The sequence below is a fragment of the Mesoplodon bidens genome (genome assembly GCF_964165515.1).
Source record: "Mesoplodon bidens genome assembly, contig: HAP1_SCAFFOLD_610, whole genome shotgun sequence".
In the NCBI taxonomy this organism is placed as follows: Eukaryota; Metazoa; Chordata; class Mammalia; order Artiodactyla; family Ziphiidae; genus Mesoplodon; species Mesoplodon bidens.
This window is the reverse complement of record NW_027672085.1, coordinates 79,775-100,571: the sequence shown is the minus strand read 5'-3', so window position 1 is coordinate 100,571 and position 20,797 is coordinate 79,775. Positions and strand designations below refer to the sequence as shown.

At 36.5% G+C, this 20,797-nt stretch overlaps 1 pseudogene across 1 annotated transcript in view; it reads left to right on the top strand.

Moving 5' to 3' along the window:
* Positions 1–2,769: 2,769 nt before the first annotated feature.
* Positions 2,770–20,797, top strand: part of LOC308610602 (ubiquitin-like modifier-activating enzyme 1) — a 44,348-nt pseudogene continuing 26,320 nt past the window's right edge. Inside the window, exon 1 of the transcript in view lies at positions 2,770–2,992. The product of the transcript in view is annotated as a ubiquitin-like modifier-activating enzyme 1 (transcript). The remainder of the gene's footprint in view (positions 2,993–20,797) is intronic.

The window sequence follows — 20,797 nt, the reverse complement described above, 5'->3', positions numbered from 1 at the left end:
ATGAGCACTCTCACCATGGGAATTGTCACCTTAGGTACTGTCACCATGGGCACTGTCTCCATGAGCACTTTTACCATGAGCTCTGTCACCCTGGTATTGTCACCATGAGCACTATACCGTGAGAATTATGACTATGGGCACTGTCAGCATGGGCACATTCACCATCGGCACTATCGCCGTGAACACTGTCACCATGAGCACTGTCACTGTGTCAAGTTTCACCATACACACTATCACCATAAGAACTATCACCATAAGCAGTGTCACCATGAGCAATATCACCATGGGCACTGTCACCATTTTGCACTGCCACCATGTGCAGTGTCACCATGGGCACTTTTACCATGAGTACTCTCACCATGGGTAATAACACCATGGGCACTCTCACCGTGAGCACTGTCACTATGAGAATTTTCACCATAGGCACTGTCACCGTGAGAACTGTCACCTAGGTCACATTCAACATAAGAACTGTCACCACGGGGACCATCAAAATTGGCACTGTCACCGTGGGGTTGTCAGCATGAGCACTATCACCACGGCTAATGTCTCCATGGGCAATTTTACCATGAGCACTGTCAATATTGGTTCTCTCACTATCGGCCCTGTCACCATGGGCATGGTCACCATGAGCACTGTCACCATGGGCCTTGTCACACTGGATGCTGTCACCATGGCCCATGTCACCATGGCCACAGTCACAATGGGAAGTATCACCATGCGCTTTGTCATCCTGGACACTGTCCCCTTGGGCACTGACACTGTGATATCTATCATCATAAACACTGTAAACATGGGCACTGTCACCATGAGCACTGCCACAATGAACACTGTTATTTATGGCACTGCCAACATGAGCCCTGTCACCATGAGCACAGTCACCATGGGCATGAAACCATGGGCACTGTCACCATGGGCATTGTCACCCTAGGTACTCTCAGCATAGGCATTATCACTGTGAGAATTGTGAACATGGGCACTGTCACCATGGGCACTATCACCATGAGCACTCTCACCATGAGTACTGTCACCCTGGGTATTTTCACCATGGGCACTGTCACTTTGAGCACTCCACCATGAGAATTGTGACTGTGGGCACTTCCACAATGGGCACTATCACTGTGATCACTGTCACCATGTGTACTGCAACCATAAGAACTGTCACCGTGAGTACTGTCTGCTTTGGTTGTCACCGTGTGCACTGTTATCATGAGAACTGTCAACATGGGCACTGTCACCGTTTTTCAGTGCCACCATGTTCAATGTCACCATTGGCACTATCGCCGTGAGAACTGTCACCATGAGTACTGTTGTCATGGGCACTGTCACCAAGGGCACAGCCACCATGTGCACTGTTACCATGGTCACTATCACCATGAGCACTGTCACCATGGGAACTACCAACATGGGCAATGTCATCATGAGCACTTTCACAATGGGAACTGCCACCATGGGCACTATCAATGGGCGGACTCTCACCATGGGCACTATCACCATGGGCACTGTCACTGTGAGCACTGTCACCATCGGCACTGTCACCATGAGCACTATTAGTGTGAGCACTACCACCGCGAGTACTCTCACCATGGTCACTGTCACCATGGGCACTGTCACCATGAGCACTGGCACAATGCGGACTGTCACAATGAGACCTCTCACCATGGACATTATCACCATGAGGACCCTCACCGTGGTCACTGTTACCATGGGTACTGTCACTGTGAGCACTGTTACCATAAGCAATGGCACCGTGGGCACTGTCTCCATGTGCACTGTCATCATGGGCATTGTCACCATGGGCAGTGTCACCGTGGGCACCGCCACCATTGGCACTATCACTGTGAGCTTCTTTACAAAACAAGTTTGGGCACGTTCTTTACCTTATTATGTCAGTCATGTAAGGTCACATTCTAACTTGCCTGGAATCATATGTGAAGGTAATCGCCAAGCTGACCTTTTGACACGAATTGTCGCTTTCCCTTGTATTGAGGAGGCACAAGCTTCACATAATTTGCATCATCAAAATTCCGTAGCTCTGTGATATCAATTTCAACTGCCCCGGGAGACAGCCAGATCTATAATTAAAAATTGTCCACATTGTCCAACTTATTCATCCAGTTTGCCCATGGGGGTCAACCCTAGAGGATTATTACCTAATATGTTATGGCAAATGGATGTAACTCATGTGCCAACTTTTGGAAAGCTATCTTATGTACATGGTTCTGTGGATACCTATTCTCATGTAATTCTTGCCTCAGCAAGAACCGGGAAAGCTTTTAAGGATGTTATGCAACACGTATTTTTCTGTTTTGCCTTTCTAGGCATTCCAAAAGCTCTAAAAACTGATAACGCTCCTGCCTACATTTCTAAGGCTTTTAAAAACTTTTGTGAAAACTTTAATATTTCCCATTCTATGGGAATCCCCTATAATCCTCAGGGTCATGCAATAGTGGAAAGAGCCCATCATACTTTAAAAGTTCAAATTACAAATTTACAGCAAGGGGAATTCAAATACACTTCTCCACATCACATCTTCAACACACACTATTTGTATTAAATAATTTGAATACTGATTCACAAGGTAATACTGCCATGATGAGACATTGGAATCCCGATATTAATAAACCTAAACATAGGGTGAAATGGAAGGATCTGCTCACTCGTCAATGGAAAGGACCTGATATTTTCTAACCAGCGGCTGAGGGTATGCTTGTGTATTTCCACAGGACGCTGACTCGCCGTTGTGGGTGCCTGACCGTCTCATCAGTCATGTCGGGCCCTCCGACCCCGCCTTACCACTTCCCAGTCAGGCACAAGGCACCACAGCCGGAGACGTCAGCTAATGAATCACCATCAGCTAAAGAACCACTGCTGCAGCAGATACAAAAGCTCACCATTGGAGAGAGACCAATTCTTTGTCTTCCGCGTCCGCACCCAAGACCTCGCAAGACACAAGCCATCTCTACAAGAACTTCGAATCCACCAACGTGGGGTCAGATTAAACGCTTGCTGATGACGCCGATAAAGTGGTAACAGAGCAGGGAGCTACCTTAACACCTGGAAATCTTGTTGTTGCTATGCTTGCTATATTGGCCTGCCAGGTAACTAGGGGAAATGCTTTGGATAAATCTTATTGGACATATCTCCCTGATCCACCGATTTTACAAACTGTAGCCTGGGATAATGAGGGTATACCAGTGTCTACTACTATGCCCAGGTTAATGGGAGGAGCCATAAGCTCCTATCCATATAATAAATTTAAAACAAATAATAATTTTACATTTCATGGAAAATCAGGGTTCCATACTATATGTTTTATATTTCCATCAATTAATAACTCTGTAGCCTCTCGTAAGGATGGATGTATACCGGTTTTTCTTAAAGGACAGCTTACTGCTTCTCCTTTGAGTCAATCTAATAAGAGACTTCTTTGGTCTTTGATTTACCTAGCACCTGGAGAAGATCCAACATATAATCAACCTTCCTCTCATCTTTAAAATTTCTTCCTTGTAATCCTCCTTATGGTATCCATACAGGAGTACAATCATCTATATTACAATCTCCGGAAGACCAATTGGATAGTAACTGGGACGCTGTAGATACCAATACAAGATTTCCTACATGGAATTATTGTATATATTCTTCAAGAATTGATATTCCCATAGAGGATACCACAAAAATGTGCATGATTGGAGTAATCCTGATCCATGAAAGGATTATAGATCTTATTTACAACATCATGCACATTATGATTGGAATAATACACTCATTCCTGCTTCTATGCTTGTTTATAGATGGCACACTGGAGGATGTGTGCCTCCTATACTAACTATGGCTCAAGAGAGTATGTATTATGCACAGACCCAGCTTTGGAAAGCTATTGCTGCACCACCACCAGTTATTCTTCATAGACCTAAAAATATGGGTATTTATTCTATGCAGGCTTGTGTGTCTGCACCTCATGTATTCTTGGTAGCCCCAAAATATGTGGATCTAAATATTTATTATAATACTTCTGATTCTACTTTTTGGACACATTGCTATGATTGTATTTCGACAAGTTGTATAAATCCCTCTATGAATGTACAAGTTTTAATGATTCTTAAACGACCTCCATACATTATGTTGCCTTAAAATTATCATCTGCCTTGTATGATGATTATGGCTTACATGTTTTGCATGAAACTGAACTTTTATTACATTCAAAGAGACTTGTTGCAGCTTTAATTCTAGCAATATCTACATTTATAGCTGTAATAGCATCACTTTCTCTTTCAATAAGTTCCTTAGCTCAACATGTACATACAGCTCAACACGTAAATGAGCTTTCAAAAATGTATCTTTAGCTCTGGCTACTCAGGAAGTTATAGACAGAAAGTTAGAAGCAAAGGTGGATGCCTTAGAAGAAGCAATTTTACACATAGGGCATGAATTAACAGCGCTCAAAGTAAGATTAGCTTTGAGGTGTCATAAAAAATATAGATGGATTTGTGTTACTCCTCTAAAAGTGAATGAATCATTATATTCTTGGGAATAAATTCGTACTCATATTATGGGAGTTTGGAACCAAACAGATGCTAGTTTAGACCCTACTAAATTACATCAAGATATTCATGACATAGGAAATACAAACTTAGGTTTATCTCCGGCACAGTCTGCTCAGAAATTTTTTGAAAGTATTAAGTCACTTGTGTCACATAAAACCTTATTCTCAATGCTCATTAATGGAGGAATCATGGCAGTTGTTGTACTAATTCTGATATTTTTACTTCCAGTCCTCATTAGAATAATTATTAAAAGCATCAAACAACTTTCCGTGGAGCTACATACTGCACTTTTAAAAAATAAAAAAGGGGGAGATGTCGGAAGCCATCCTGGAGGCATTGCACCATGACAAAGTCATGAGCAACGGAAGGCACTACAAGGCAGTGCCGTGTCAGTAAGGTGGACTACAGCTCCGTTGTTATGTTTTATGATAATAACTTTACATACAGGGGCAATTTTGGGGGGATGTTGCTCCAGGTGAAAAAAAATTCCTCTAGGACTCCCCCTCCTGAAACTATCATAGGATGGGAAGTACCCACTAAAGCCCTGTGTAAATGGTAAAGAATTAAGAGCCTGGAGCTAAGGGGATGTTTTTGTTAAAAACACCCTCTAGTATGGAGTTACGGCCATGGGCTGGAGTTCCTGATGATGACATAGGAAATTTATGGTTCTATTATAAAGGAAAATTAATTATAGAAAAACAAATGACTAGAGCAGAATTCGTTGCCCGGATAGGGAGAAAACGCTGTCTCAGTTGAAGGAAACAACGAGAAAGAGCATGCAGGTACATTGTAAATATTTTCCTGGAACCATTGTAAAAGGATGCACATGCAAGAAGAAAAATAGGAACAAGTAGCTCCAAATTTTACAATTGAAATAATCATAGAACTGCTTGGCTTGGTTACTAAGAAACAACCTGTGATTAATGGGAACTTGGGGAAATATTTTAATAGGACATCTAGAAACTAGGGGATGTTTGTTTTAAAAAATCTTTATAGAATATTTTCAGGTTTGATTGTGCTAAGATTGTTTGGCCACGTACCTGGTAATGTAATCAACTACGATATATAAACCTGTGATTGTAAACAATAGAGGAAGAATGGAGAATAAAGACATGAGAAAGAGAAACATGCAATGCTGATACTTTAAGAAGTGTAATAGAATTATTTCCTTTGCTGACGCTATCCATCCCTCGGGTATCCCGAGACTCACTAGAGCTGGACTCTGGCAATATATGGCCTTTATTATGTTGTGGAATCTTCCTTCGATGTCTACTGTGTGGAGGGTTTTTATCATAACCTGGTGTTGAATTTTTTCAAAAGCTTTCTCTGCTTCTATTGAGATGATCACATGTGTTTTCTCTTTCAATTTTTTAATATGGTGTATCACATTGATTGATTTGCATATATTGAAGAATCCTTTTATTCCTGCAATAAACCCCACTTGATCATGGTGTATTTTCCTTTTAATGTGCTGTTGGCTTCTGTTTGCTACTATTTTGTTGAGGATTTTTGCATCTATATTCATCAGTGATATTGTCCTGCAGTTTTCTTTTTTTGTGATATCTTTGTCTGGTTGTGGTATCAGTGATAGTGTCTCCATAGAATTAGTTTTGGACTTTTCCTCCCTCTGCCATATTTTGGAAGAGTTTGAGAAAGACAGATGTTAAACTCTTTAAGCCAGAAAGGACTGGCAGGACATCTTAAGTGATGAAGGAGAAAAACCTGCAACTAAGATTAATTTTTTTTGAAATATGTGAGATCACACCATGTTTGTTTTTATATGCCTGACTTACTTCTTAAGTACTTCTCACTTCATCGTACTTCTGCTCAACATCTCTTACTATTAGAGATGTTGACTTAACATAGTGCCCTCAAGGTGCACCCATTTTGTTACAAAAGGCAGCATTTTCCTTCTACTATGCCTGAATATATTTTTATTGTGACACATTTTTTTTCCTGCCACACAAAATACTTTTCTGTGCCACATTTTCTTTTTCCATCTATTCCGCCTAAGTGTGTTGTTTTCCTGTTATGGCATTTGAGAATGATGGTGCAGTGTACATGGGATGCAGGTATCTTTATGACTCGGTGATTTTCCTTCCTCTATAAAAATATCCAAAGATTTTTTCTGGATGATTTAGTAGTTCTACATTTTTAGCTTTTTGAGGAATCTTCAAACTGGTTTCTAGAGCGGCTATACCAGTCAGCATTCCTAACAAGAATGTAGGAGGGTTCCCTTTTGTCATGCCTGCTATCTTCTCTTTTTTTTTATAATAGACAATCTAATAGATATGAGGTGATATTCCACTACAGAGGTTTTGCACTTTCCTAATATATGTTTGTTATTAGCTGCTTATTTCGTATGTGTTTCTAATATTTTCTGCAATTCTGTAGATTGCCTGTTAATTCTATTGATTGTTTCCTTTATTATATAGGAATGTTTCAGTTCAATTTCACTTCACTTAACTTTTGATTTTGTTGCCTGCTCTACTGCTGTCATAGCCAAGGAATTATTGCCAAGGCCAATCTTGAGAAGTTTGTTCCTTATCTTTTCTCAATGGATTTGAAACATTTAGGTCTTATCTTTAAAGCAATTTCCCCAACATTTCTGAGATACAATTGACATATAACGTTGGCAGTTTTAAGGTACACAGCATGATGGTTAGATTTACATCTATGCTGTGAAATAATGTGATAATAATGTTAGTTAATACTTCTATCACCTCACATGGTTACCAAATTTGTGTGTGTGCTGTAAGAACATTTAAGATCTACTTTCCGAGTAACTTTTAAACATGCAATAACGTATTGGTAACTAACTCACTATCCTGTAATTTAGATCCCAAGAAGTTACACATTTTATAACATGAAATTTATGCTCTCTGACTATCATCTCCCTATTTCTCCGAACCTCACACCTATTAAATACATATACACTCTTTTTTTTGAAGACCTCAGCCATTTAGATTTCATAAATAAGTGGGATCACACAGTTTGCCTTTATGTCTCTGATTGTTTCACTAAGAATAATGCCTGCAAGTTGATTATATGTGGTCACAAATTGCAGGAATTTCATTATATGACTGTATAATATCCACTGTCGTAATATATACATTTCTTAATCCATTTAATCATTGATAAACGGTTAGTGACTATGCCTGGCATATTTTAGATAAATATTTACACAGTGAACATGGGAGTGCAAATATCTCTGTAAGTTAACTGATTTCATTTCTTTCAATTATGTATATTCAGAAATGGAATTGCTAGGTTATATGGTGGTATTATTTTTAGAATTTTGAGGAACATCCATATTATTTTCCATAGTGGTTGTACTAAGTTACACTACCACCAAAAGTCTGTAAGTGTTCCCTGTTTTCTACATGCTTGACTACACTTTTATGTCTTTTCTTTTTCATAATAACCACTATGAAATGCGTGAGTTGCTATCTCATTGTGGTTTTATTTTGCATTTCTCTTACTATTAAAGAGGTTGAGCAAATGTTCATGTGTCAGTTGGTCATTTGTAAGTCTCCTATGGGGGAATATATCTGCTAAGATCTTCAGCCCACCTTTTAATTAGATTATTCAACTTTTCTAAAAAAAACTAAGTCTTTTTTATGTTTCAACATTAGTCCTGTAGCTGGCATGTTGTTGGCAAATATTTTCTCCCATTCCATAGGAGAATTCTTATGCCTCCTGTTCCTTTGCCTCTTCACTCTGTTCAAGTTTCTTTTTGTGCAGAGGCTTTTAAATTTGATGTTTTCACACATGTTGAATTTTCTTTTTGTTCCTTCTTCTTTTGGTATCATATCCAAAAGAATCATTGCTGACACAAATGCCTTGGAGATTTTTTTCTGTTTAATTCTAAGGATTTTGTGATTTCTGTTCACGTTGTGTTAATTTTTGAGTCATCTAAGATGGGTGTTCAATTTTATTCTTTTCCATGTGGATATTCAGCTTTTCCAACACTACTTAGTGTAAAGTCTATTTTTACTCCATTGTTTATTCTTGTCTTCTTTGTCATGTGTTAGTTGACTGGACATGGCTGAGTTTATTTCTGGGCTCTCAGTCCTATTCTATTGGTATTTTGTCTGTTTTTATTCTAATTTCACATTATTTTGGTTACCGTAACTTTGTATAATAGTTTGAAACCAGGAAGTGAGTTGCACCCAGCTTTGTTTATCTTGCTGAAAATTGCCTTGTCTATTTTCAGTGTCCTTTGTTGTTTCGTACAATTTTTAGGATTATTATTCTATTTCTGGGAAAATTGTCATTGAAATGTTGATTGGGATTCCATTGAAACTGTAGATAGCTTGAGGTAGCGTGAACATTTTAACAGTATTAATTCTTTCAATTTAGAAATATGGGATACTTTTCTATTTACATATATCTTCTTCAGTTTTTGTAAATGTTATATTTTTAGGTGTACAGATGGTTTTGTCTCCTTGCTTAAATGTATTCCTAACATTTTATTGTTTTAGGTGCTGCGGTAAATGTAAGTGTTTTTTTTTTTTTCTCTCAGGTATTTTCTTGTTAGTGTATAGAAATGCAACTAATTTTGTATTCTTATTTCAAATCCAACAAAATTACTGATTTCATGTATTAGTTCTAACAGTTTCATGGGGTTTTGGTGGAGTCTTTAGGATTTCCTGCATACAGAATATGTCATCTTCAAACCAAGACATTTTAAATTCTTCCTTTCCACTTTGGATCCCTTTCATTTCTTTTCCGTGCCTAATGGTTCTGGCTAGGGATTCTACTATTATGTTGAAGAGAAGTGGTGATAGTGAGCATTTTTTATTTGTTCCTGTCTTAGAGGAAAAGTTTTCCGCTTTTCATCTTGAATATGATGTTAGCTGTGGGCTTGATAATATATGATCTTTATTACATTTAAAATGTTTCTTCTCTCCCCAGGTAGTTGAAAGCTTTAATCAAGAAAATTTAGAAAATTCTTTCAAACATTTCTTCTGCATGCTATTCGTGTCGTAAATTAAAATTTTTGATTTAAAAATGTTAACTGCCCTTGCATCACCAGGAATTATTTCACCTTAGCATGTTGAACATTTTAGTGTGTTTTTGAATTTGGTTTGCTAGAATTTTGTTGAGAATTTTTGCATCTATATGTACAAGGATATTAGCTTGTAAGTTCTGTGCTTTTTGTTTTGTTTTGTTTTGTTTTGTGTTCCCTTCTATTTCCTTATGTGGCTCTGTTAATCAAGAAAATCCTGGTTTTATAAAATGAGTTTGGAAATGTTTCCTCTTTTGTAGTTATTTGGGAGAGTTTGGGAAGGACTGGCAATAAATCTTCATTAAATGTTCAGTAGAATTCACCAGTGAAACTAACTGATCCTGGGCTTCTCTTTGTTGGGAGAGTTTTGAATAGTGCTTCAATTTCCTAAGTCAGTATTTGTATGATCAAGATATTTTTTGTTTGTTTGTTTTTTGCTTCTTCATGATTGTCTTGCTATGTTTTATATAGGAGTTTTTGGAGATTTATCCATTTTTGTAACCCAGTTTTTTAGCATTCTTTATAACTATTTGTATGCTATGGTGTCAGCTGCAATTTCTCCTCTTTCAGTTAAAGTTTTATTTATTAAGCTCTTTTTTTCTCTTCGTTAGTCTTGCTAAATCTTGTCAATTTTATGATCCTTTCCAAATTCCAACACTTGGATTCAGTTTTTCCTAATTATCTGATATTTGTTTTATTCATTTCCATTTGAATCTTTCTTATTTTTTTCCTTTTATTCCTGGTGCTTAATTTGTTCATTTTTCCTAGTCCTTCATGCATATGCACAAGTGGTTTATTTTAGATTATTCTTTTCTCTTTTAGAAGAATCTATGATTGCTAAAATTAATTCATCCATTGACTGATTTTTCTATATTCCAAACGTTTTGGTATGTTGTCATTTTCGTTTATCTGAAGGTAGTTTCAGATTTCCCTTTTGACTTCTTCCTTGACCCATATATATTTCCAGTGTGTGTTGTATAAGTTTACATATAAGGGATTTTTCTTTTTCTCTTGTTATTGATTTCTAGCTTCATAACATTATGATCAAAAAAGATGCTTAATGTGACTCTGATCTTCTTAAATTTGTTAACGCTTGCTTTATGTTTCAAGACAGTGTCCATTCTGGGAAATGCTCCTTCAGCACTTAAGCAGAATATGAATTTTGGTACTGTTGAATGGAAGTTTTCTATAAGTTTATTAGGTACATTCTGTTTCTTTATTAATTTTCTAAGGTAGAAAGTGGGATAATACAGTCACTTACTATTATTTGTTTTATTGTTGATTTATCCTCTCAGATCTTTTTTTTTTTTTTTTTTTTTGTGGGCGGGTGTGGGTATACGGGTCTCTCACTCTTGTGGCATCTCCCGCTGCAAAGCACAGGCTCCGGACGTGCAGGCTCAGCGGCCATGGCTCACGGGCCCAGCCGCTCCACGGCATGTGGGTTCTTCCCAGACCGGGGCATGAAGGCATGCCCCCTGCACGGCAGGTGGACTCTCAAGCACTGCGCCACCAGGGAAGCCCTCTATCAGATCTCTTAATGGTTGATTTAAATATTTGTTTAATCCCGCAACGTTCAGTACCTATATATTTACAATTATTATTTTATCTTGATAAATTGATCCATTATCATTGTATACTGACCTTATTTATCACTTGTGACCTACTTTGACTGAAAGTCTGTATTACCTGAGATTGGGAGATCAAGTCCTGCACTTGTTTGGAAACTGTTTGGACTATCAATTTCTATTCCCTCACCTTCAGCTTATGTGTGTCCTTAATGATAAAATGGTTCTTTTAGACAGCATATTGTTTTTTTATCATTTATATGGCAATATAATTGTTTTACACTGTTGTGTTAGTTTCTGCTGTATAGTAAAGTGAATCAGCTATAGGTATATTCCCATATCCACTCCCTCTTGCATCTCCCTCCCACCCTCCCTATCCCACCAAGCTAGGTGGTCACAAAGCACTGAACGTATCTCCCTGTGCTATGCAGCTGCTTTCCACTAGCTATCTATTTTACATTTCGTAGTGTATATATGTACAGACGACTCTCTAACTTCATGCCAGCTTACCCTTTCCACTCACTATATTCTCAAGTCAATTCTCTATATCAACATCTTTATTGCTGTCCTACACCTACATTCATCAGAATGTTTTTTAATTCCCTATATATATATATATATATTAGCAAAAAGTTTGTCTTTTGTTTCTTTCTGACTCATTTCACACAGTATGACAGACTCTAAGTCTATCCACCTAACTGCAAATAGCTCAATTTTTATTTCTATTTATGGCTCAGTGATATTCCATTGTATATATATGACACACCTTCTTTATCCATTCTTCTGTCAATTGATACTTAGGTGTTTACCTGTCCTGGCTATTGTAATTACACCTGTAATGAACTTTGTGGTCTATGACCCTTTTGGAATTATGCTTTTCTCAGGGTATATACAAAGAAGCGGGATTGCGGGGTCATATATTAGTTCAAGTTTTAGGTTCTTAATGACCTCCATATTGTTCACCATAGTGGCTGTAACAATTTACATTCCCACTAACAGTGCAAGAGGGTACTGTTTTCCATACACCACTCCAGAATTTAGAGTTTGTAGAATTTTGAAGTTGATGGCTATTCTGACTAGTGTGAGGTGACACCTCATTGTAGTTTGATTTATATTTCTTTAATGATTCATGATATTGAGCAACCTTCTATGTGTTTTATTGCAATCTGTGTATCATCTTTGGAGAAATGTCTATTTAGGTCTTCTGCCCACTTTTGGATTGTTGTTTGTATTTTTTGGTTTAGAGCTGCATGAGCTGCTGGTAAATTTTGAAGATTAATCGTTTGTCAGTTGCTTCATTTGCAAATATTTTCTGATTCTGAGGGTTGTCATTTGGTCTTGTTTGTGGTTCCCTTTGTTGTGAAAAATGTTTTAAGTTTCATTAGTTCCCATTTGTTTAATTTTGTTTTTATTTCCATTTCTTTAGGAAGTGGGTCACAAAGAATCTTGCCGTGATTTATGTCATAGAGTGTTCTGCCTATGTGTTCCTCTAAGTGTATGATAGTGTGGAAACTTACTTTTAGGACTCTAATCCATTTGTGTTTATTTTTGTGTATGGTGTTAGGGAGTGTTCTGATTTCATTCTTGTACATGTAGCTTTTCAGTTTTCCCAGCACTACTTGTTGAATAGGATGTCTTATCTCCATTGTATATTCTTGCAACCTTTATCAAAAAGTAGGTGACCATATGTGCATGGGTTTACCTCTGGGCTTTCTATCCTGTTCCGTTGATCTATATTTCGGTTTTTGTGCCAGTATCGTACTATCTTGATTATTGTAGATTTGTAGTATAGTCTGAAGTCCTGGAGCCTGATTCATCCAGCTGCGTTTTTCTTTCTCAAGAGTTCTTTTGGTATTTAGTGTCTTTTTTTGTTTCCATACACACTGTGTAATTTTTTCTCCTAGTTCCCTGGAATATGCCATTGGTAATTTGATAATGATTGCATTGACTCTGTAGATTGCGTTAGGTCATATAGTCATTTTCACTATGTTGATTCCTACAACCCAAGAACATAATATATCTCTCCATCTTTTGTATCCTCTTTCATTTCTTTCATCAGCGTCTTATAGGTTTCTGCATACAGGTCTTCTGTCTACCTTGGTATATTCGTTCCTATTCTATTTGTTGCAATGGTAAATGAGAGTGTTTCCTTAATTTCTCTTTCAGATTTTTCATCATTAGCCTATAGGAATCCCAGAGATTTCTGTGCATTAAAGTTGTATCCTGCTACTTTCCCAAAATCATTGATTAGCGCTAGGCATTTTCTGGTAACATCTTTAGGATTCTCTCTGTGTAGTATCAGGTCATCTGCAAAGAGTGACAACTTTAGAGTACCTCCCAGAACTTCTGCTGGCAGTGTCCTTGTCCCTATGGTGAGCCACAACAGCCCCCCGCCTCTGCAGGAGACCCTCCAACATTAGCAGGGAAGTGTGGCCACGGCTGCCTTACCGGAGAGCAGGTCTTCCCTTGCCTTGCGAGCCCTGGGGTGGGGCTCACTTTACGCCTGGTGTGGGGTTGGTGTGATCAGCTTCGCAGTCTGGAAGGCTTTAGGAGTTCACAGTATAAAAGACTTTCGAAGTAAAATGCAATCAATATTTCCAGCAATTCCCAAGAACTCTGAATCGGCTGTTGAATGGGAGGAAGCATTGAAATCCAAATGAGATGAGCATGGTGGGTGAAGTCCAGAACGATTGATACGGGAAAAGCTGACTTTGGAGATGTCACAACAGCAAAGGGACTCGATGGATTTCTCCTCAGGAACACATGCAGATTGTTGAGTGAACCTGTGGGATGGATGGTATTCAGTGTCCTCATAGGAGGCCAACAGTCATTTCTGTGTGCTGTACTTTATTACAACTGATTTGGTTATGTTCATGTGGGGGGGGGTGTTGGAGGGAGGGCAACGTTTTCCCAAAGTTAGGAAGACTATTTAAAAATATATGGGTACCTTCTCGATGTGAAGGAAATCCCAGGGGAAATACTTTTATGCCTGTAACAGTTGGAACCAAGTTTTTTACCTGAAAAAAAAATTATAACGTATGATTAAAAATCTTTATAAACAGACTCCTAACAGCAGTAGTACCTCTAAGTCTAATTAAATAAGTTTCAGCAGCCTTTCTTGTCTGTATGTGGCTGTCAGAACTCGGAGGACTTGCTCCTGTTAGGCAGACTCCAAAGTGACGGGTTAATGGGTGAATCCTGTCCATCAGGCACTGGGTGTGGCTCTCTTGTCCTGAACACAGTCTTTGATTTGTATATGCCAGTCATTTACCTGACAGCCTCACCTTAGGCCTGTAAATTCTTAGACAAGAAGCCAGTAACAGATTATGATAACTTGAAAGGATAATCATGTGAAAATGATGATATTATGGGTATAAAATGTACTTTTTTGACAAGTTGGTTCGGGGTCCCTAAACACTGACTGACAGTTTATAGCTTTATTTCAGTTGTCAATATAAAAATAGTCCAATTATCACCTATCTTAACAAATATTTTTAACCAAAAAGATACCTGAGAACTCAGTCTCAGGTAAATTAAATTTTAAGAAAAGTACTTTAACATGTCAGTATGACCAGAAAATTAACCTCTGGTTGAATATCATTGTGTATTTTCTTTATAATTGCTTAGGCTTTAATTAACAATCAGTTTTAGAAAGTACATTGAAATTTATCTGTTAAAATGAAACCTTTTAGTTTTAAGAAAAAAATTTAAATGAGATGTCAAGTGCCTAATGTAACATTTTTCTCTGGACTGTTACCCTATTAAAGCTGCTGTATTGTTAATTAAAAAGAAAAAGAGTGACAACTTTAATTCTTCTTTTCCAATTTGGATTCCTTTTATTTCCTTGTCTTCTCGGATTGCTGTGGCTGAGACATCCAAAACTATGTTGAATAAGAGTTGAGAGGGTGGGCAACCTTGCCTTGTTCCTGATCTTAGTGAAAATACTTTCAGTTGTTCACCATTGAGGACGATGTTTGCTGTGGGTTTGTCATATAAGTCCTTTATTATGTTCAGGAATCTTCCCTCTATGCCTACTATGTGGAGGGTTTTTATCATAAACTGGTGTTGATTTTTTTCGAAAGCTTTCTCTGCATCTATTGAGATGATCATATGTGTTTTCTACTTCAATTTGTTAATATGGTGTATGACATTGGTTGCTTTGCATATATTGGAGAATCCTTGTATTCCTGGAATAAATCCCACTTGATCATGGTGTATTTTCCTTTTAATGTGCTGTTGGATTCTGTTTGCTACTATTTTGTTGAGAATTTTTGTATCTATATTCATCAGTAATATTGGCCTGCAGTTTTATTTATTCATTTATTTTTTTGATATTTTGTCTGCTTTTGGTATTAGTGATGGTGTCTCCATAGAATTCGTTTTGGATTTTTCCTCCCTCTGCTACATTTTGGAAGAGTTTTAGAAGGACAGGTGTTAAACACTCCAAGCCAGGAAGGACTGGCAGGACATCTTAAGTGATGAAGGAGAAAAACCTGCAAAGAAGATATTTTTTTTAAATATGTGAGATCACACCATGTTTGTTTTCATATGTCTGACTTACTTCTTAAGTGCTTCTTTCTTCGTCGTACTTCTTCTCAAAATCTCTTACTATTAGAGATGTTGATTTAACATAGTGCTCTCAAGGTGCAGCCATTTTGTTACAAAAGGCAGCATTTTCCTTCTACTATGCCTGAATATATTTTTATTGTGACACATTTTTTTCCTGCCACACAAAATACTTTTCTGTGCCACATTTTCTTTACCCATCTATTTAGCCTAAGTTTGTTGTTTCCTGTTATGGCATTTGAGAATGATGGTGCAGTGTACATGGGATGCAGGTGTCTTTATGATTTTGTGTGTTTCTTTCCTTATAAAAATACCCAAAGAGTTTTTTTCTGGATGATTTAGTAGTTCTAATTTTTAGCTTTTTGAGGAATTTTCAAACTGGTTTCTAGAGTGGCTATACCATTCAGCATTCCTAACAAGAATGTAGGAGGGTTCCCTTTTGTCATGCCTGCTATCTTCTCTTCTTTGATATTAGACAATCTAATAGATATGAGGTGATAATCCACTACAGAGGTTTAGCACTTTCCTAATATATGTTCGTCGTTAACCACTTATCAGGTACTTGTTTCTAATATTGTATGCTATTCTGTAGATTGCCTCTTAATTCTATTGATTGTTTCCTTTATTATATAGGAATGTTTCAGTTCAATTTCAATTCACTTAACTTTGGTTTTGTTGCCTGCTCTACTGCTGTCATAGCCAAGGAATTATTGCCAAGGCCAATCTCGAGAAGTTTGTTCCTTATCTTTTCTCAATGGATTTGAAACTTTTTGGTCTTATCTTTAAAGCAATTTCCCCAACACTTTTGAGATATAATTGACATATAACGTTGGTAGATTTATGGTACACAGCATGTTGATGAGATTTACATCTATGCTGTGAAATAATATGATAATAATGTTAGTTAATACTTCTATCACCTCACATAGTTACCAATTGTGTGTGTGTGCTGTAAGAAAACTGAAGATATACATTCCCAGTAACTTTTAAACATGCAATAAAGTATTGGTAACTAAGTCACTATCCTTTAATTTAGATCCCAAGAATTTACACATTTTATAACAGGAAATTTGTGCTCTTTGACAATCATCTCCCTGTTTCTCCCCACCTCACACCTATTAAATATGTATAAACTCTCTTTGTGATGAACACACCATTTAGATTTCATAAATAAGTGGGACCACACAGTTTGTCTTAATGTCTGATTGTTTCACTAAGCATAATGCCTGCAAGTTGATTTCATGTGGTCACAAATTGCGGGAATTTCTTTATATGACTGTATAATACCCATTATGGTAACATATACATTTCTTAAGCCTTTTTATCATTGATAAACAGTTAGTGACAATGCCTTGCACATTTTAGATAAATATTTATACAGTGAACATGGGAGTGCAAATATCTCTGTAAGTTAACTGATTTCATTTCCTTCAAATATGTGTATTCAGAAATGGAATTGCTAGGTTATATGGTGGTATTATTTTTAGTATTTTGAGGAACATCCGTATCATTTTCCATAGTGGTTGTACTAAGTTACATTCCCACCAAAAGTCTGTAAGTGTTCCCTGTGTTTTACATGCTTGACTACACTTTTCTCTCTTTTCCTTTTCATAAAAACCACCAGGAAATGTGTGAGTTGATATCTCATTGTGGTTTTATTTTGCATTTCTCTTACTATTACAGATATTGAGCCAATATTCATGTGTTGCTTGGTCATTTGTATGTCTCCTGTGGGGGGAATATATCTGCTAACATCTTCAGTCCACGTTTTAATTAGATTTTTCGCTTTTTTTTAACTGAGAGTGTTTATGTTTCTACATTCTCCTGTAGCTTGCACGCTGTTGGCAAATATTTTCTCCCATTTCACAGGACAATTCCTATGTCTCCTGTTCAGTGCCTCTTCACTGTTCAAGTTTCTTTTAGTGCAGAGGCTTTTAAATTTAATGTTTTCACACATGTTGAATTTTCTTTTTGTTCCTTCTACTTTTGGTATCATATCCAAAAGAATCATTGCTGAGACAAATGTCTTGGAGATTTTTTTTCTGTTTAATTCTAGGGATTTTGTGATTTCTGCTCATGTTGTGTTAATTTTTGAATCGTCTAAGATGCATGTTCAATTTTATTGTTTTCCATGTGGATATCCAGTTTTTCCAACACCACTCAGTGTAAAGCCTATTTTTACTCCATTATTTATTCTTGTCATCCTTGTCAAATGTTAGTTGACTGGACATGGCTGAGTTTATTTCTGTGCTCTCAGTCCTATTCTATTGGTCTATTGTCTGTTTTTATGCTAGTCTCACACTATTTTGATTTCCGTAACTTTGTATTATGGTTTGAAACCACGAAGTGAGTTTCATCCAGCTTTGTTTATCTTGCTGAAAATTGCTTTGTCTATTTTCAGGGTCCTTTCTTGTTTTGTACAATTTTTAGGACCGTTATTCTATTCTAGGAAAATTGCCATTGAAAAGTTGATTGGGATTCCATTGAAACTATAGACAGCTTGAGGTAGCATGACCATTTTAACAGTATACATTCTTTCAATTTAGAAATATGGGATAGCTTTCTATTTACTTGTTTCTTCTTCAGTTTTTGTGAATATCATATTTTTAGGTGTACACATGTTTTTGTCTTCTTGCTTAAATGTATTCCTAAGATTTTATTGTTTTTGGTGCTGCTGTAAATGGAAGTGTTTTCTTTATTTTTCTGTCAGCTATTTTCTAGTTAGTGTATAGAAATGCAGCTAATTTTGTATTTTTATTTCATATCCAACAACATTACTGAATTCATTTATTAGTTCTAACAGTTTCACGGGGTTTTTGGTGGAGTCTTTAGGATTTCCTGCATACGTAATATGTCATCTTCAAACAGAGACATTTCTAATTCTTCCATTCCACTTTTGATCCCTTTTATTTCTTTTGCTTGCCTAAAGGTTCTGACTATTGTTTCTAGTATTATGTTGAATAGGGGTGGTGAGAGTGGGCATTTTTTATTTGTTCCTGTCTTAGAGGAAAGATTTTCAGCTTTACACCATGAATATGATGTTAGCTGGGACCTTGATAATATATGACCTTTATTACATTTAAAATGTTTCTTCTCTCCCCAGGTAGTTGAAAGCTTTAATCAAGAAAATTTAGAAAATTCTTTCAAACATATCTTCTGCATGCTATTCGTGTCATAAATTAAATTTATTGATTTAAAAACATTAACTGCCCTTGCATCCCCAGGAATTATCCCACCTTATCACGTTGAACATTTTATTGTGCTATTGAATTAGGTTTGCTAGAATTTTGTTGAGAATTTTTGCATCTATATGTAAAAGGATATTAGCCTGTATGTTCTGTGGTTTTCACTTGTTTGTTTGTATGTTTGTTTTGTTTTCTTTTGTTTTGTGTTTCCCTTGTTATTTCCTTATCTGGCTTTGTTATTCAGGAAAATGTTGGTTATGTAAAATGAGTTTGGAAATGTTTCCTCTTTTGTAGTGATTTGGGAGAGTTTGGGAAGGACGGGCAATAAATCTTCATTAAATGTTCAGTAGAATTCACCAGTGAAACTAACTGATCCTGTGCTTCTCTTTGTTGGGAGAGTTTTGAATACTGCTTCAATTTCCTAAGTCATTATTTGTATGATCAAGATATTTTTTGTTTGTTTGTTTGTTTTTGCTTCTTCATGATTGTCTTGCTTCATTTTATATAGGAGTTGTTGGAGATTTATCCATTTGTGTGACCCGGTTTTTTATCATCCTTTATAATGATTTGTGTGCTATGATGTCAGTTGCAATTTCTCCTCTTTCAGTTAAAGTTTTATTTATTAAGCTCTTTTTTGCTCTTTGTTAGTCTAGCTAAAGCTTGTCAATTTTATTATCCTTTCCAAATGCCATCACTTGGATTCATTTTCTCCTAATTATCTGATATTCATTTTATTCATTTCCATTTGAATCTTTCAAACTTTTTCCTTTTATTCCTCGTGCTTAATTTGTTCATTTTTCCTAATCCTTCAGGCATAAGTTTAAGTTGTTTATTTAAATCATTCCTTTCTCTTAATATAAGAATTTATGATTGCTAAAAATAATTCCTTCTTTAGACTGATTTTTCTACATTCCCAAAGTTTGGGTATATTGTAATTTTTGTTTATCTGAAGGTAGTTTCAAGTTTCCCTTTTGAGTTCTTTCCTGACCCATAGGTTTTTCCAGTGTGTGCTGTATAATTCTACATATTAGGTTTTTTTTTCACTTTTTCTATTGTTATTGATTTCTATCTTCATAACATTATGATCAAAAATGTTGCTTAATGTGCTTTTGATCTTCTTAAATTTGTTAACGCTTGCTTTATATTCCACAACAGCATCTATCCTAGGGAATGCTCTATCTGAACTTAAGAATAATGTGGAATCTGATTCTGTTGGATGGAACTTCTATATAATTTTATTGGGTACATTCAGTGTCTTTATCAATATCCTAAGGTATAAAGTGAGAGAATATAGTCCCTTACCATTATTAGTTTTACTGTTGATTTCTCCTATCAGATCTGTTGATGGGTAATTTATATATTTGTTTAATCCTGCAACGTTCAGTACATATATATTTACAATTATTATAATCTCTTGATAAATGCATCTATTATCATTGTATACTGATCTTCTTTATCAATTGTGAACTATTTTGACTGAAAGTCTGTATTACCTGAGATTGGGGGAGCCAGTCCTGCTCTTGTTTGGAAACTGTTTGGACTATCAGTTTCTATTCCCTCACCTTCAGCTTATGTGTGTCCTTAAAGTTAAAATTGCTCTTGTAGACAACATATTGTGTTTTTTTATCATTTATATGGTAATTTAATTATTTTACAATGTTGTGTTAGTTTCTGTTGTATAACAAAATGAATCAGCTATAGGTATACATATATTCCCATATCCACTCCCTCTTGCATCTCCCTCCCACCCTCCCTATCCCACCAAGCTAGGTGGTCACAAAGCACTGAACGTATCTCCCTGTGCTATGCAGCTGCTTTCCACTAGCTATCTATTTTACATTTCGTAGTGTATATATGTACATACCACTCTCACACTTCGTGCCAGCTTACCCTTTCCACTCCCCATGTTCTCAAGTCGATTCT